The sequence below is a fragment of the Rattus rattus genome, chromosome 6, assembly GCF_011064425.1.
Source record: "Rattus rattus isolate New Zealand chromosome 6, Rrattus_CSIRO_v1, whole genome shotgun sequence".
Classification (NCBI taxonomy): Eukaryota; Metazoa; Chordata; class Mammalia; order Rodentia; family Muridae; genus Rattus; species Rattus rattus.
In genome coordinates, this window is record NC_046159.1 from 61215623 (window position 1) to 61230815 (window position 15193).

Here is a 15193-nt window from a genome sequence, read left to right on the forward strand (position 1 = left end):
TCCATAGCTGTGAAGATTTATTCTGTATTTCTAATTTGATTCCATTGATCGATGTGTCTATTTTTATTCCAGTACAGTGCTCTACCATTATTACTATACTAGGGATAACAACTTGAAATTTAGGGTAGTTATTTTTTTTAATTGTTCAGGATTGTTTTAGCTTTCCTGAGATTTTGTTTTTCCATGTGAAGCTGAGAATCATCCTTTCAAGGTCTGTAAAGAATTATGTTGGAATTTTGATGGGGATTGCACTGAATCTATAGATTACCTTTGGCAAGATGGCATTTTTACAACCTACCAATTCATGAGCATGGAAGGTCTTTCCATCTTCTGATAATCTTCAAAGACTTGAAGTATGTGTGTTAGGGTCAATATGCAATTTAAGCTGTAGTAGTGTTTAGTTTTTTTTTTTTTTTTTTTTAAATAAAAGTGGGTGCCCTTGTGTTTGGGCCATAAATGTTAAGAATTAAAATGTTAAAAAAAGAGAGGAAAAAAAGAAAAAAAGGAAAAAGAATTGAACTGTCATCTTGGTGGATTTTAACTTTGAGTATGAACTGTCCTTCCCCATCTCTTTTGATTAGTATCAAAATAGGCTTGAAATCTATTTGTTAGATATTAAGTAACTACACCAGCTTGCTTCTTAGGTCCATTTGCTTGGAATATCTTTTCTTAACCTTTTACCTTGACGTAATATCTAACCTTGATGTTGAGGTATGGTTTTTTTCATGCAGCAGAAGGATGAATCCTGTTTTTGCATCTATTGTTAGCCTGTGTCTTTTTAATAGGGAATTAAAACCACTGATATAGAGAGATATCAATGACCAATGATCACTGATTCCTGTTATTTTGTTGTTGGTGGTGATAGTATCTCTGTCTCTCTCTGTGCACACTTCTCTTTTGGTTTTGCTGGTTGGAGTTTTTTCTAGCACCTTCTGTAGGGCTGGACTTGTAGGTAGTTATTGTTTAAGTTTGATTTTATCATTGAATATCCTATTTTCTCCATTTATGGTGATTAAAAATTTGCTGGATTTAAAAGTCTGTGCTGGTATCTGTGGTCTCTTACAGTTTGCAGGACATCTTTCCAGGTCCTTCTGGCTTTTAGAGTCTCTATTGAGAAGACAGGTGTAATTCTGATAGCTTTGTGTTTCTATGTTATGTGGTCTTTTTCTCTTGCAGTTTTAATCATCTTGTTCTGTATGTTTAGTGCTTTGAGATGAGTAGACTTTCTTTTCTGGTCGAATCTACTTTGTATTCCGTAAGTTTCTTGTACTTTTATAGGTATCTCCTTCTTTAGGTTAGGAATTTTTTTCTACTATTTTGTTGAAAATATTTTCTTGGCCTTTAAACTGTGATTCTTCTCTTTCTTCTTAGGTTTGGTCTTTTTATACTGTCCCAGATTTCCTAGATGTTTTATATCAGAAATTTTTAGATTTAACATTTTCTTTGACTCATGTATCCATGTCTTCTATTGTGCCTTGAGATTTTCTCTTTCATCTTTTGTGTTCTGTTGATGAAGTTTGCCTCTATAATTCCTAATTGACTTCCTAAGTTTTTCATTTTAAAGGTTTTCTCAGTTTGGGTTTTGTTTATTGTTTCTATTTTCATATTCAGGTCTTGACCAGTTTTCATTTTTTTCAACTGTTTATTTTTTCTTGGCTTTAAGGGATTTATTAATTTCCTTCAATTGTTTGTTTTCCTGAATAAATCTTTAAGGGATTTATTCATTTCTTCTTTAAGGACCTATATCATCTTCATATAAGATCTCTTCCTTACACTTTAGCTGTGTTGGGATATTTAGGGCCTGCTGTAGTAGGATAGCTGGGCTCTAGTGGGGACATTGTCCTGGCTGTTACTGATCGTGTTCTACACTGGCATCTTGGCATCTGGGTTTGGTGTGATTTTAGGTCTTGGTGCTGATTTCTGGGTTTGAATTTGTTGAGTAGGTGTTTTGTTCCTTGGTTTCTGTTTTCCTGTCTGGATTTTCAGAGAGTGTGGTAGCTGTGTGTTGCCTGTTTCGCTAGCTTGCTGGGCTGCTGTGTTCACAGGTGATGTCTGCTGGTTTCTGAGGCCTAGATGCAGCAACAGTTCCTGGGAGGGAGGCCAGGGGGAGGGCGTCTGGAGGAACCGCAGGAGGCATGGAGAGGTGTGGAGAGGAGGCTGCAGCCGCTGTTCTTTTGCTGGTTAGGGTCAAGCCTGAGGAGTTGGGTCTACTCCAGGAACAGAGAGTGAAGGTCTGCAGGCATGCTACCTGGTCTTCTGGCAGGTATGGCCTGTGGGTGACTCGATGTTTCTTATCTTATGATTTTGGTATCCCTTTCTCCTCCTTATGGTTCCCTCTGGGCATTTCTGTTGGCTTCATGAAACCTCTCTCCTTAGCAAGCCATTTAATGGAATTCTTCATTTAAATGTTTTCCAAAACTTGTAATTTTTTGTTCTGTATTTTCATCTTAATTTCTATAGAGTATAAATTCCCAGGCTCTGTTGTTTCCATTCTATTTGTTCATCTTCCGTTTGTGTTTCCTATCAACCATAACCATTTAAAAACCTTTTCTGGTAAGTTCAATGTTATGCCACCTGTGTATCTTGAATTTTTTTCTTTTTCTTTTAGTTAACATAATCTTGTCTTTTTGCTAGTCTTAAAATTTTGGATGGGATGTTGAAGTTCTGGATGGCATTTTCTTTCCTAAGAGATAGCAGAGTCTGTGTATGTGCCTGTCTCTGTCTCTCTGTCTCTGTCTTTCTATGGTGAGCACCATGACAGTGACGTCTTCTATCGAATAGTGACTGAGCTAAGTCTAGGGTTTGACTTTGGCTAGCTGTGCCCTTCTGATTCATATTGATTTGTGGTATGGCCACCCAGGCTTTGAACGTAATTCCATGGAGAAATGTTAAGATTCTTCAATCAAGTTTTGGATTCTGTGATTTGTTTCCATTTTTTCCCTCCTCTATTGCTTACTTTCCCCAAAACTGATGGTAAGGCCCTGTTCCTGAAGAAAAATACTGTGTAACTCTCTGAAAATGAAAGAGTTGAGCTACTACATACTTAGAACCATCACTCCAACCGACTGATGTTTATAGTACTGGAAGGTACTCTGCACACTACTGGAAAGAAGGGTAAAGACCAGTCGAGCCACAGACCCTGTGATCTGCAATGATGATCTGCCTGCAGGATTCTCTAGTGCAATAGTGGCACAGAAGTTGTGGGAGTAACCAGCCAGTTTCTGATTTGAATTAAGGCCTACTCCATGAGATGGAACCCATTCCAGACATTGCATGGGTGGCCAAGATCCCGAGACTTAATAGTCTAAGAACTTAGGGGAAAACCAAATACTGCTAAGGGAATGTACCAATAAAATGACTCCTAACAACATTCTGCTATGCTCACTCAGATCAGTATCTTCCTCAGTTATCATCATAGAAGCTTCCTCCTGAAGTACATGTAAACAAATACAGAGACTCACAACTGGACAGTTTACAGAGAGCAAGAGACCTTGGAGCACTCAGTCCTGAATGGAGCTCTCCTCAGGGCTCAGGAAACTGGAGCAGAGGGGGCAGAATGAGTGCAAAGCCAGTAGGGATGAAAGATGCCAAGGAAACAACACTTTCTAGACATGACAGGACTGAGGCACATGTTCACAGAGACAGAGGCCGCATGCAGAGGGTCTGTACAAGTCTAAGCCAGATGGGGTCTCAGAGCCAAGATGGGAAGTAGACACAAGCCATCCCTAGCCCAGAAACTGTCTCACATTGATAACTGCTTGCAAAGGAAAAATTGCTTTTCTCCAGTGATGTCTCATTTACTTAATGGCAAACTACATGCCAGCAGTAGATGGCTAATACAAAATGAACTCAGTGATATTTTCAGAGTTTTTTTTTTTTCTGTTGTCTCATTGCTTTGTCTAGGCTTTTTTGTTTTGTTTTGTTTTGTTTTGTTTTAAAGCCATACAACTTTTTTTCTTATATGAATGTTTTCTGATTTTATTTTTATGGGTTGTCTGTGTGTATCAGCCTCTGTATATGTTTTTGTTCTATTTGTTTGCTTGTTTGTTTCCCCCCCCCCATACCTGTTCGTATTCTGACAGAGAGAGAGGGAGAGGGAGGGAGGGAGGAGAGATTTTTATGGGTGGTGTAGTGGGGACAATCTAGAAGGAGTTGGGGAATCATAGAATATATCATATGAAAAAAGTCTTTTCAATTAATAAAAAGATTTTATCTGGTTAGAACAAAACAAAACAAAAGTAAGCAAAGAGTCCTTAAAATTGCCCTGCTTCTTCAGGGCTTTTTAAAAAAAATTAAATTTTCTTAGTTTATAGTTTTGTGGAGGGAAAACTCTGTTTATTTCCATCCAGTTTCTCTTCCGAATTCTAATCTCTTATGTCTCTAATTTAAACTACTTAATGCCTATAAAACCGTCAGAGCTGGTCTTTTTTTAAAACCTCTTAGCGATGGTCTTTTGCTTGATCCCTTTACTAGGAACTTGAGCCTCCTTTGCACAGATCTGGCAAATGCTTTGAGGGCAAAAAGAAGTGCCTGAAGAATATCAGCTCAGCCCTTCTCATCTTCCCTTCCTCTCCAGTATTTTGTTCCCTTTCTGTCTAGTTCCCTAAGTTAACTAAGAAAGAACATCACAAACATCTGATACAGGAGGTCTTTAGTGAATCAGTCTAGATTGGAGGATTGGAAAGGAAAAACTCAAGAAGGGGGTTTCCTGCAAAGGAGAGATTCCAGTAAAAAAGAAGAACCAGGTGGTGGTGGTGAAAGACAACTTTAATTCAAGCACTTAGGGAGGCAGAGGCAGTTAGATCTCTGAATTAAGGCCAGCCTGGTCTACAGAGCAAGTTCTAAGAAGGCCAGGACTACATAGAGAAACCCTGTCTTGAAAAAAGCAAAAAGCAAAACAAAAAAAACAAAGAAGAAGGGTGATCTTAATATTCATACCTGGCTTATAACTGAAGAATATTTGTAAAGTTACAGTTACACAAACATTATTTAATGGTTTTCAAAAATAAAGCATTGGCAGTCCATGAAGAACAATTATAGAACAGAATATATATATATTATCATCCTGTCAATATAAAGTTCATGTGTATAGTTGGAAAAGGCAGGAAAAGAAATAAAAAAGCAAGAGAAAATTAATGTTTAATTTATCCATTGTTAAGAATGTAAAACCAAAAACATGATTATACTATTTATATAAGTAATATTTTAGAAAAATAAAGTGGAATAAATATATCTGGAGGAAGAGAGAACACTGATATAGTGAGGTTTGGTGAGGACAGATTGGTTATAGTAGGAATTATTTAATTATGTATTATTGTTTATTATAATCACAATAATTATAACATATTATTATAAATTATTGTTTATAAAAGTTTCTGGTGAGTTTCTTTATAAAATTAGAATCAGAAATTAAAAGAAAATAAGTAAGTTGTCTTGAAATGTCAGTGCCATACGTTAGTTTTCTTTCTTGAGTTTTGGGCGGTCCTCATGGTATGGTCTGTGACATTGTTGTTTATTCCCTTGATGGCTAACAACAGCAAAGAACTAAATATGACATTGTTTGATTTTAGGAATTTGCTAGGAACAGCAGCACTGCCCATAAAAGTTAAGATTTATTTCTATGTCTTTGAATGGAACAAGAGCAAAGCCAACTACAACCACTGCAGTTGTCATTCATTAAACATTATATATATGTCAGATGATGTCATGAGCTCTGCATAAGCATTGACTACTTGTCCTATTTTTGTTTTTTTATCATTCCTTTTATTTTTTCTTTCTTTTTTCCTTTTGTCCTATTACTAAGAATCAGAAATTAGAGATGCTGTAATGGATAATAAATGTTTTTGATTTCTTTTTTATAGAGTGGGGTTGGGGCACAATGCCAGAAAATTAAAATAAAAGTAATCAGGAAACTCAGGGATCCTCAAAGCAGGATGAACATAGACAATGAAGTTTCACAGAAAGTAGTATGACACTCTCAGACGTGGGGGTTGAAGCCAAGAACGGAAGAGATAGTTTGATCAGTAGCTATATGAGAGGTTTAGATCCATCGTCTTTCTGTTTGCTTAATTGTCCTGTCTGCTCTTTGTCCACTTTTCCTCTCTGTTCATTATCAGCACCTTTGTTTATGTTTTTGGTTTGTTCTGTTATTTTCATTAACTGAGTTAGGACAACTGGGTAACTTTTCAGGGTTCAGTTGTATTCTTGTTGGTTTACTTAGGTACATCTTACGAGAGGTTTATATTTGTGTTTTTGGTAGTTGTTGTAGATTTTCATGTATGTCTTTTCCTTATTATACTCTGTGTTTAAATATTACCCTTCCATTTCCTGTTTGGTGCAAGGTTCTTATAACAGTATGCTTCATTTTCTTCAGTGGCCTTTGAAGCATTATTAATATATAGTTTACTTCTCCATTTTATAAATTCCATAACTGCAGTTCCTTCTCATTTTCTTCCTTTTCTCCTTTCTCTTCCTTCCCCTCATTTTAAAGTTGCCCTCTGAAGAAATTAAAAAAGATAAGATCTACATTTACCATTTACATGTTCTGTTTATGTAGACTCAGAGAGTCATCATATTTTATAGTCTCTGTGACAAACCTCTCTTTAATATTCTTACGGTTCACAGTGAATTCTTGTAGATTTTGTCCAGAATGGTCTTGTTCTTTGGTTTTGAAGGATGTAGAGTTTCTTCTTCAGCACCACAAAGCCACTTCTCATCGTCTGCTTAGAGAGGTTTGTGGTCATTGCGTTGTTTGGTGTCTTTTCCTTCACCTCTGCTTGCTTTTTCTTTTAAGATTTTTAACTTCTTTATTATTTGTTTTCAGTAGCCCTAACACATTTCTGAGAGATGTTTTGTACTGCTTGTTTTTATTTCATATTGGTGTAATTCCTACATGATACATAGATTTTAGTACTAATTTCTGTATGTTTGCAATTAGTATTGATGGCAGTTTCTAGTATATTCCTTCATTAATTACAGTATAGGCTCCCTCAATGTTTTAAACTTTTTTTGTCTTTTGTAAATACATATCAAATGAAACATATGATTGGAAATTGCCTAGACCATGTACCACTTTTCCAATATGCTAAATTTTTTTAAAAAAATTCTATTTGCTTTTCTGAGGCCATTGATTATTTTATTTAATTATTTAATAGTTACATTTCTCTTTCTAAAAGTTTACTTTTACATTTTGATGCAACTTAAAAATGTTACTCCTAACTAGTTGAATAGTCAAGTTATTCCACTTATTGAAGAACTAGCATGAGACAGCACTATTCATAGCTCTTAGATGGTCCTAACTATGAATTTTGGGGAAGTAATACATACCTGTCTTTGTTTCTTTGGTGATGACTGGGACAATGTCTGATCATCATTATTTTTAGGTTAAGATTAATCTGTGTAGAGTATTAGCTTCCCTAAAGAGGTAATGTGACCTCTGTTAGGTTGAGTGATGAACGGACACCCTGGGACAAAGATAGGTTTCTAATAGATTTCACTCATTGACCCTTTATAGTCTGTTAGTTCCTTCCTGTATTGAACTGAGCAAACAGCTTTGGTAACCTAAGCCTTTTCAGAGAGATATCCCTTACCATGTTACGCTTCATTAAAAAAAATTGAAGTAGTGTTTCCCAAATTTTTATTTTTCAGTGCTGTTGTTTGAGTTTTGTAAGGATTCATTCTGTTCAGTTTTATTTAGGTTATTTTTCAGACCTTTCTTGACCTAAATTCGTATAGATAATTGTTCCTCAGGTTTGATTGTCTTTCACGGATTTAGGAATAAAATCATAGTTTTGTATCATTTATATAGTTGATCATATATTTGATTTCTTCATTCAGATATTAAGACAAATTATTGAATAGAGTGGATACTAAAGTGCCTTTGTGTAGGCTTAATCACAAAACTATTCTAAAACTAGGACCATAGCCACTAGCCTAACCTGAACTTGGAACAAAAGGGGCCATCCAGGAAGGCTGTCTTTGCACTATGGCAGTCTGAAGGGAATGTCATACAGTCAAAGGGTCTGGACGCTGACATTTGAAAATTATTTCTTGGTGGAGCATCTGAGACCTCAAAAATTATGAATTGTCTTAAAATTTATTTTCAAGGGAAAGACCATATGAGAGGGAGGGTAAACAAAATATTTTGTTTATAATTTGCTGTAAAGATGATTTATTACAGTTTAATATTAAACAGCTCTGTAGGCTCAAATTTATCTCGCTTGGTTCTAACTGGTGTTTCTCTCTGACACATGGTGTGAATCAACTGTCCTTCCAACTTGAAAGAGCAGAGAGTTCACTGACGCAATCCTTTGTTCTAGGGGAATTGTTTCCATTGTGCCTTCAAAAGGGAGGGACATGAAAAGCCTTGGCTCCCGACAAGTTCTTTCCAAGTTAGACACAGTTGGGGGCTGAACATTGGCCTGAGGAAGTGAGGTCTATTTCCTCAACTTTCTTAAAGGTTAACATTAACCTCTTCATATCTTCCTTTAAAAACTATACATCAGAAACTTTTTATTTTCCAGGGTTCTTCCTTAGATCCTGGAAGTTGCTTGGGTTTCTTTCCTTCTCTATAGCAAATCTGCTTTTGAGAAGGTTGAATGACAAAGATCACTGTCCTGAAAGGTCTGAAAAGACTAGAATAATTGAGTGTGATTGTTACTGCTTGTAAATCATAGGTTCAAAATAACAGTTGAATGCATGTAGCACTATATAAAGACATTAGAAGATTTGATGTGAGTGTAGGGGCCATGCATAGGGTATGACTGTGAATAAGCATGTCATTAGGTTGTTTTTAGTAGAAGCCAAGTAATTGGAGAGGGATGTTAAATTCCTAGTCTGACTGCTTTTGCTTTAGAATTTGCTAGTACTAAGCTAGGCTGTGGTGGCACATGCCTTTAAATCCCAGAACTGGGGAGGCAAAGGCAGAGAGGCAGAGAGGCAGAGAGGCAGAGAGGCAGAGGCAGAGGCAGAGAGGCAGAGGAGAGAGACAGAGAGAGAGAGAGAGAGAGAGAGAGAGAGAGAGAGAGAGAGAGAGAGAGGCAGAGAGAGAGAGAGGCAGAGAGAGAGAGAGGAGAGAGGCAGAGAGACAGAGAGGAGAGAGGCAGAGAGGCAGAGAGGAGGCAGAGGCAGAGATAGGATGCATTGTATCCCTGGCACTGTTGTTAGTGTTTCATTTGTATTTCCCTTTTTTTGTGTGCACACTGCAGAATGAAGTGGTAACTATTTTTAATCTGCATTTCCCTGAGCTGGAATTTGACTTATAGAAAACTAGCCCATGGTCACCAGCTAATAAGTAGAAGCACCAAGACTTGAATCTAAGAAATCTGGCAAGATCACCAGTGGAAGGGGAAGCCCTTGGTCCTGCTAAGACTGAACCCCCAGTGAACGTGATTGTTGGGGGGAGGGTGGCAATGGGGGGAGGGGAAAGAAGGGGAGGGGGAGGGATTAGGGGGATGTTTGCCCGGAAACCGGGAATATTGGAATAATTTTTGAGGTTGTTTACCTAGGGAAGGGAGGGATCAGGCCCTAGTCTTTGTATTTTTTTCCCCCAGGGTAACAATAAGATAAATGATGAAAAACTTAAGAAAGCAAATTTTGGTTTTAAGAACTTTGCAGTTGCTATTGATATGGGATTGACTGTTGTGTAGGAATGAATTTATTAGATGTGGCAGCATAAATTGGACTAGTAGTTGATGAAGAGATCTAGAAAAACTTGTCATGCTGTGAAATTATATTGTATCACCTCTGAGATTTCTTCTTTTTCTATAGGTTGCTTACTATACTAAAGAGAAGCATGAAAATAATTATTCTTTGGGTTGTCCTCAAAGGAGAAAAAAGGGGGGTGGGGAAGAGGCTGATTTGATATCTAATAGAAATATGTGCTGCTCTAACTTCTGTCTAAACCATGAAAGTTAACATTTTTTTTTAAATTTAGTTCAGTCCCATCCCCCAAATGTGTTTTCTTTGTGAGACAGACTCACTGTGTGTATCACCCACTGTGTAGCCCTGGCTAGTGTTAAATTTGTGATCTTCCTACTTCATCTGTCTCTTGGGTTCTGGGATTATAGGCTTTGGTCCACCATAGCCTATGAAATTGTTTTTGATAGTTTTATGCTATTGATAGAGAATTTTTGTATATTATAAATATGGGATAGGAAGCAAGAGAACAGCCTGCTTTTAGAGGTTATAAGATTCTTTACAAACAGACAAGAGATTCCATCATAGCCAACGTTGGAACTCTTACTTTCCCTACTTATTTTTGAGGGATAATGAAAGCACAGTAATTCAATTAATTTTGAGATTATGATCAACAATAAGAGAGTAGTTGAAAAAGACTTTATTTTTATTTTGTATTATTTTAACTTTTTATTGATTCTTTGTGAATTTCCTATCATGCACCTATCATGCCCTGACCCTTCCTTTGCCTTCTGCCCTTGCAACTTTCCCTACAAAATAAGACATAATAATAATAATAATAATAATAATAATAATAATAATAATGCCTCACCCAATGCCTCAGCTCTCCCATTCTCATGCCCTTGGGGCTGGCTCGTTGACACTTTTGCCACTATAGCCAGCTCTACTGTGCTGCCCAGGTGGGGTGTAGGGCATACTCTCCAGAATGCTTCAGCTGGCAGCTGGTGAGGGGTGGAACCAGCTTTTGCTCTGTCAGGTCATCTTACCCACTTGCCTCAAGTGGCAAGGGGTAAGGAGGTTGGAGGCCAGCTCTCCTGCCTGCTTCAGGTAGCAAGGGGCAGGAGGGGGCAGGGGAATGAGAAGTGGGGAATGAGGGAGTGGGGGGATTGAAAAGGGGGAGAGAGCATCTCTCCCTTGTCCACTCCAGCCTATGGCAGATGAGGGCGAGGTATTTTGTATTTTTAACTATTTTGTTTCTTAAGACAGAGTCTCATGTATCTCAGGCTGCGATTAAACTTGGTAGCTAAGGTTGACCTGATCTTGTTATCTCTGTCTTTCAAGTGCTGGGATTATGGAGCTGTGCCTTCAGCCAGGTGTATTTAGTGCTGGGTAACCTAAGGCATCGTGCATTTCACATAAGTGCTTGTAACAATTGAATCTGATCATCTCCCAGCCCTGAGATCGGCTTTGTAGCTCTGTGATTTAGGACAATCCTCTGTGTCTTCCTTTGGGAGCTGGGGTTACAGGTGTGCTTCTACCTCTCGCCGCCACTCCATAGTTTTTATTTTTATTTTATTTTGATAGATTAAAAAAATTTGGTCTCATATTAACCCCAAAGTGTTTGCTCTTGTTTACTGTTTTAGTTATTTACCGCATATTTACTGTGACTCTAGTACTGTTCTAGATTTTTAAAATGCATTTTCTTTGTTCAATCGTTAAAAATAACACTTTAAGTAAAATATTAGAAACAGAAAGATTACAAAAAAATCAAATCAGGCATTGTGGCGTACACCTTTAATCCCAGCGTACTGTAGGCAGAGACAGATGGATCTCTGTGAGGTCTGAGTCAACCTGATCTGTACAGTGAATTCCAGGTCAGCCAGGGCTATATAGTGAGACCCTGCTTCAAATGAATAGCAACAAAAAGTAGGAGTCACATTTATCTAGGTATTTATTATTATTTTTATGATTTTTCTTACTGTCCCTTCCATTCCCCCTGGGAAAATAGATGTAAATATTTGGATGTATTTATCTAGCTGTTGAGTGGACATATGGTTTAAATACCTTGTTGTTTTCGTTTCATCTTGCTTTTTCTTTTCTACTTTTCAAAAAAAAAATCCCTTTCTTCTCACCTTTTATATTTCTCTTCTCTTTTTTTTTAATTTTTTAATTTTTAATTTTATTTTGAGACAGGGCTCTCTCATACCTTGGCTGCCCTGGAACCTACCCTGTAGACCAGGCTGACCTCAAACTCACGGAGATCTGAATGCCTCTTCTTCCCAATGCTGAGATCAAAGGCATACACCGCCACTGCCAGGCTCATTTTGTTATTCCTGATAAAATTGTGGTAATTGTAGTAGTAAAAAAGGAAACTTTCTGTGTAATAGCAGTCTTGGAAAGATTGCTTCATATGCAGACTAATGATAATAACTACTCCAGGAGGGTTATTGTCTTAGTCACTGTTCTGTTGCTGTGAAGAGACACCATGACCTCAACAACTCTAATGGAAGAAAACATTTAATTGGGGCTTGCTTATAGATTCACTGCACTAGTCTATTTTCATCATGGCAGAGAGCATGGTGGCACATAGACAGACATGGTACTGTTGAAGTAGTTGAGAGTTCTGCATTCAGATCCACAGGCAGCAGGGAGAGAGACAGATTCTGGACTTGGCATATGCTTTCGAAACCTCAAAGCTCACCCCTGTTGACACACTTACTTCTTCCAACAAGACCATACATCTTAATCCTTCTCATATAGTGCCACTCTTCAGTGACAAAGCTTTGGAATATATGAGCTGATGGGGCCATTCTTATTCAAAACACTACAGTTAGATTTGAGGGATAGCTGAGTTACTATATGGAAGATATTCATTTGACATTTTGATACAGGCCTGCTTGGTCACCAATGGGAGGAGAAGCCCTTGGTCCTGCCAAGACCGACCCCCCCAGTGTAGAGGAAGTTGGGGAGGGGGGTACACCTTCTTAGAACAAGGGGGAGGGAGGATGGGATGGGGGCTTATGGATGAGGAAACTGGGAAAAGAAATAACATTTCTAATGTAAATAAAAATATCCAATAAAAAAGGTGCTTCCTTTTATTATGATTTAGAAATGCTAAATTAGGTATATCCTTTTCAGTTTGAGTGACATGGGAACAGATTCAGTCAGTGTCATAGGATTACTTTTTCTGTGCTTTTTGCATGGCTAGCATTATAACCCCCACCTTGAGTTGGCACACATTCACCTTGACCTCAGACAGAAAGAGAGTCAGTCAGACAGACAGACAGACAGAGAACCTTTTCAGTACCACATTCAGGTGTAAACTGATCTAGCTTTTCATCATGACACCAGGTCAAAGTTTCCTGTGTACTCTTAGGATGACAGACGGTTTAATGGAGTGTTCAATCCAGACAAGACTAAAGTTATAAAAATCGGTAGGTAACAGAAGACTGAAGATTGTCCCTATCTTCCTTCTATGTCTGTGTTATGTGGGGCTGGTTGGTACTGATGCTTATCATTATACTAGAGGGTTCTTGGCTACTTCTAAGATCTTTAATAAACACCACCTTGCCCTTTCCTTTAAAAACAAAACCAAACTTTGCCAATGGATTGAGAGTTAACTTGATAATTTGGAGCATATAACCATGTTGTTTGGAAGCTGTCTGACTGTTTCCATTGTTGCTGCCTGATTGTCCATGGTTTAATCATCAGTAGTTGTGAAGGAAGGCAGGGGGAAGGGGGGAGCTGTAGGTTGCATAGTACCATAAAAAATTTCCACCTGGAAGCAATTTTTCCTAAAAGCCCTTAGGGACTGCTGTCACCCTCCCCCTTCAGTTGGCAGTAAGGACTAGAAACACCAGCTCTCCTTGGAACCAGCCTTTGTTGCTCCCAGCTTCCAGAAGGGCTAGAGGAGAGCTAGGGAAATAACAAATTATTCCCAGATACTCTTCTGTAAGAAATTCCCTTGAGCCTCTTTCTTCTTTTCCTCTGGTTCTTTCTGCATTACTGTTTTAGCTGAAGTATAGATTATTTGCAGTACTAGGGCTTGAGTTTACGTTTTAGTTGCAGTGTTTATTATCATCTCTAGTGCCTGTCCTTGAGAAAGTTGAACCATCTTTGGGTCCTGCCATAGGCCCTGTGTCACTTTATAATGCCTTCTCTCTGGAATGTAGGCATTGTTCAGGTGTGGACTCTCAAGGAACTCATGGTTCCCATGGGAGTGATGCACATGTAAATAAATCATATGTATATGGTATTCAGTGTAGCAGTCTTTCAAAGATATGAACAAATGAAAATTTTCAAACAAATGAATATTAACCCGCCACGAGTGAAATGTCCTTAATGGTGCTCATTCATTCTTAGGCCTGTTTTCCAGTGTGACTGGAGGATAGAATGAGGCGTTTGGGTAAATGGAAGGATAATACTTTTGATGGAATTTATTTCCAATCACACATGGTTTCCTAAGGTCAAGGTCAGTTTAGATTTTATTGTCAATATGATAGTTAAGTAATAAATAGTGATACCATAGTGTGAAGGAATATCTCACCCTATACCACTCCAATTGAAGGGTAACCAGGTGTTTCAACAGATTTTGTGGCTTATTCCTTTAAAAACAGACTATTAGTGCATGCTATAACAGTGCATTTTTTATTTCATTTATTTATTTGTGTCTATATGTGTGTAGCATGGGTGGAGGTCTGGAACAACTTGCCAGATTTGATTCTTTCCTTCTATTATGTGAGTCCCAGGGATGGAAGTCAGATTGTAAAGCTTAGCAGCAAGTAAGTACCTTTACCTTCTCAGCCATCTTGCTGGCCCTTCTTACTTGCAATTTTGTATTTTCTTCAGTATTGGAATTAAAAGTTTAATGTTTCTTTTTGTTTTGGTTTAAATGTTTGCTACTTCTTTAAATATATCATTTATTTTTAATTTATACATGTCATTTTAAGTCTGGGTAAGTCTTGACCCATAGTTTTTTATTCTTTTTAAATCTTTAGTTTTTAAAACTGTCTAGTTCTAAGATTTGTTTGTTGATACTTAAATTCTATGTTAAAGAACCATTATTTCTCAGAAGTCTTGGAAATATGAATTAAAGTATATTTCTCTAGGGAAAATTTATGTCCATTCATCCAGTTATCTGTGGACATTGCAAAGGAGATTGCTTCTAAAATAAATAGTAATTATTATTTGAGAGATGATGTTTTGCTATGTTTCCCAGGCTGGGTTTGAACTTGAACTCAAGCAACTGATCCTTCTACCTCTGACTTTCTCAGTGCTGGGATAAAAGATGCATCTCCATGCCTGGCCCAAAATGAAGAATTGGACATTTTTCAGACTGCACAGATATTAATAGCATATCTATGAGACTTAATCTTTGGTTTAAAATGACCGGAAGTTCTTTCTCCTGCAACCAGAATCAGTACCAGAGGAGGGATGTCTCCTTGTAGGCTCCTTTTACCCTTCTTGAGATATTGTGGTTTTATTCATTTAAGGTTCCCCTCTTTTGTCTCTTTGATTCCTGTTCCTTTTTACTCCAGTCACTAGAGATGCCCTTTAT

General features: G+C 37.6%; 1 protein-coding gene across 3 annotated transcripts in view; it reads left to right on the forward strand.

The window, feature by feature from the left end:
- Exoc6b (exocyst complex component 6B) overlaps positions 1-15193 on the forward strand; it is a 446009-nt gene that overhangs the window by 34982 nt on the left and 395834 nt on the right. The gene's annotated exons all lie outside the window — the stretch shown is intronic.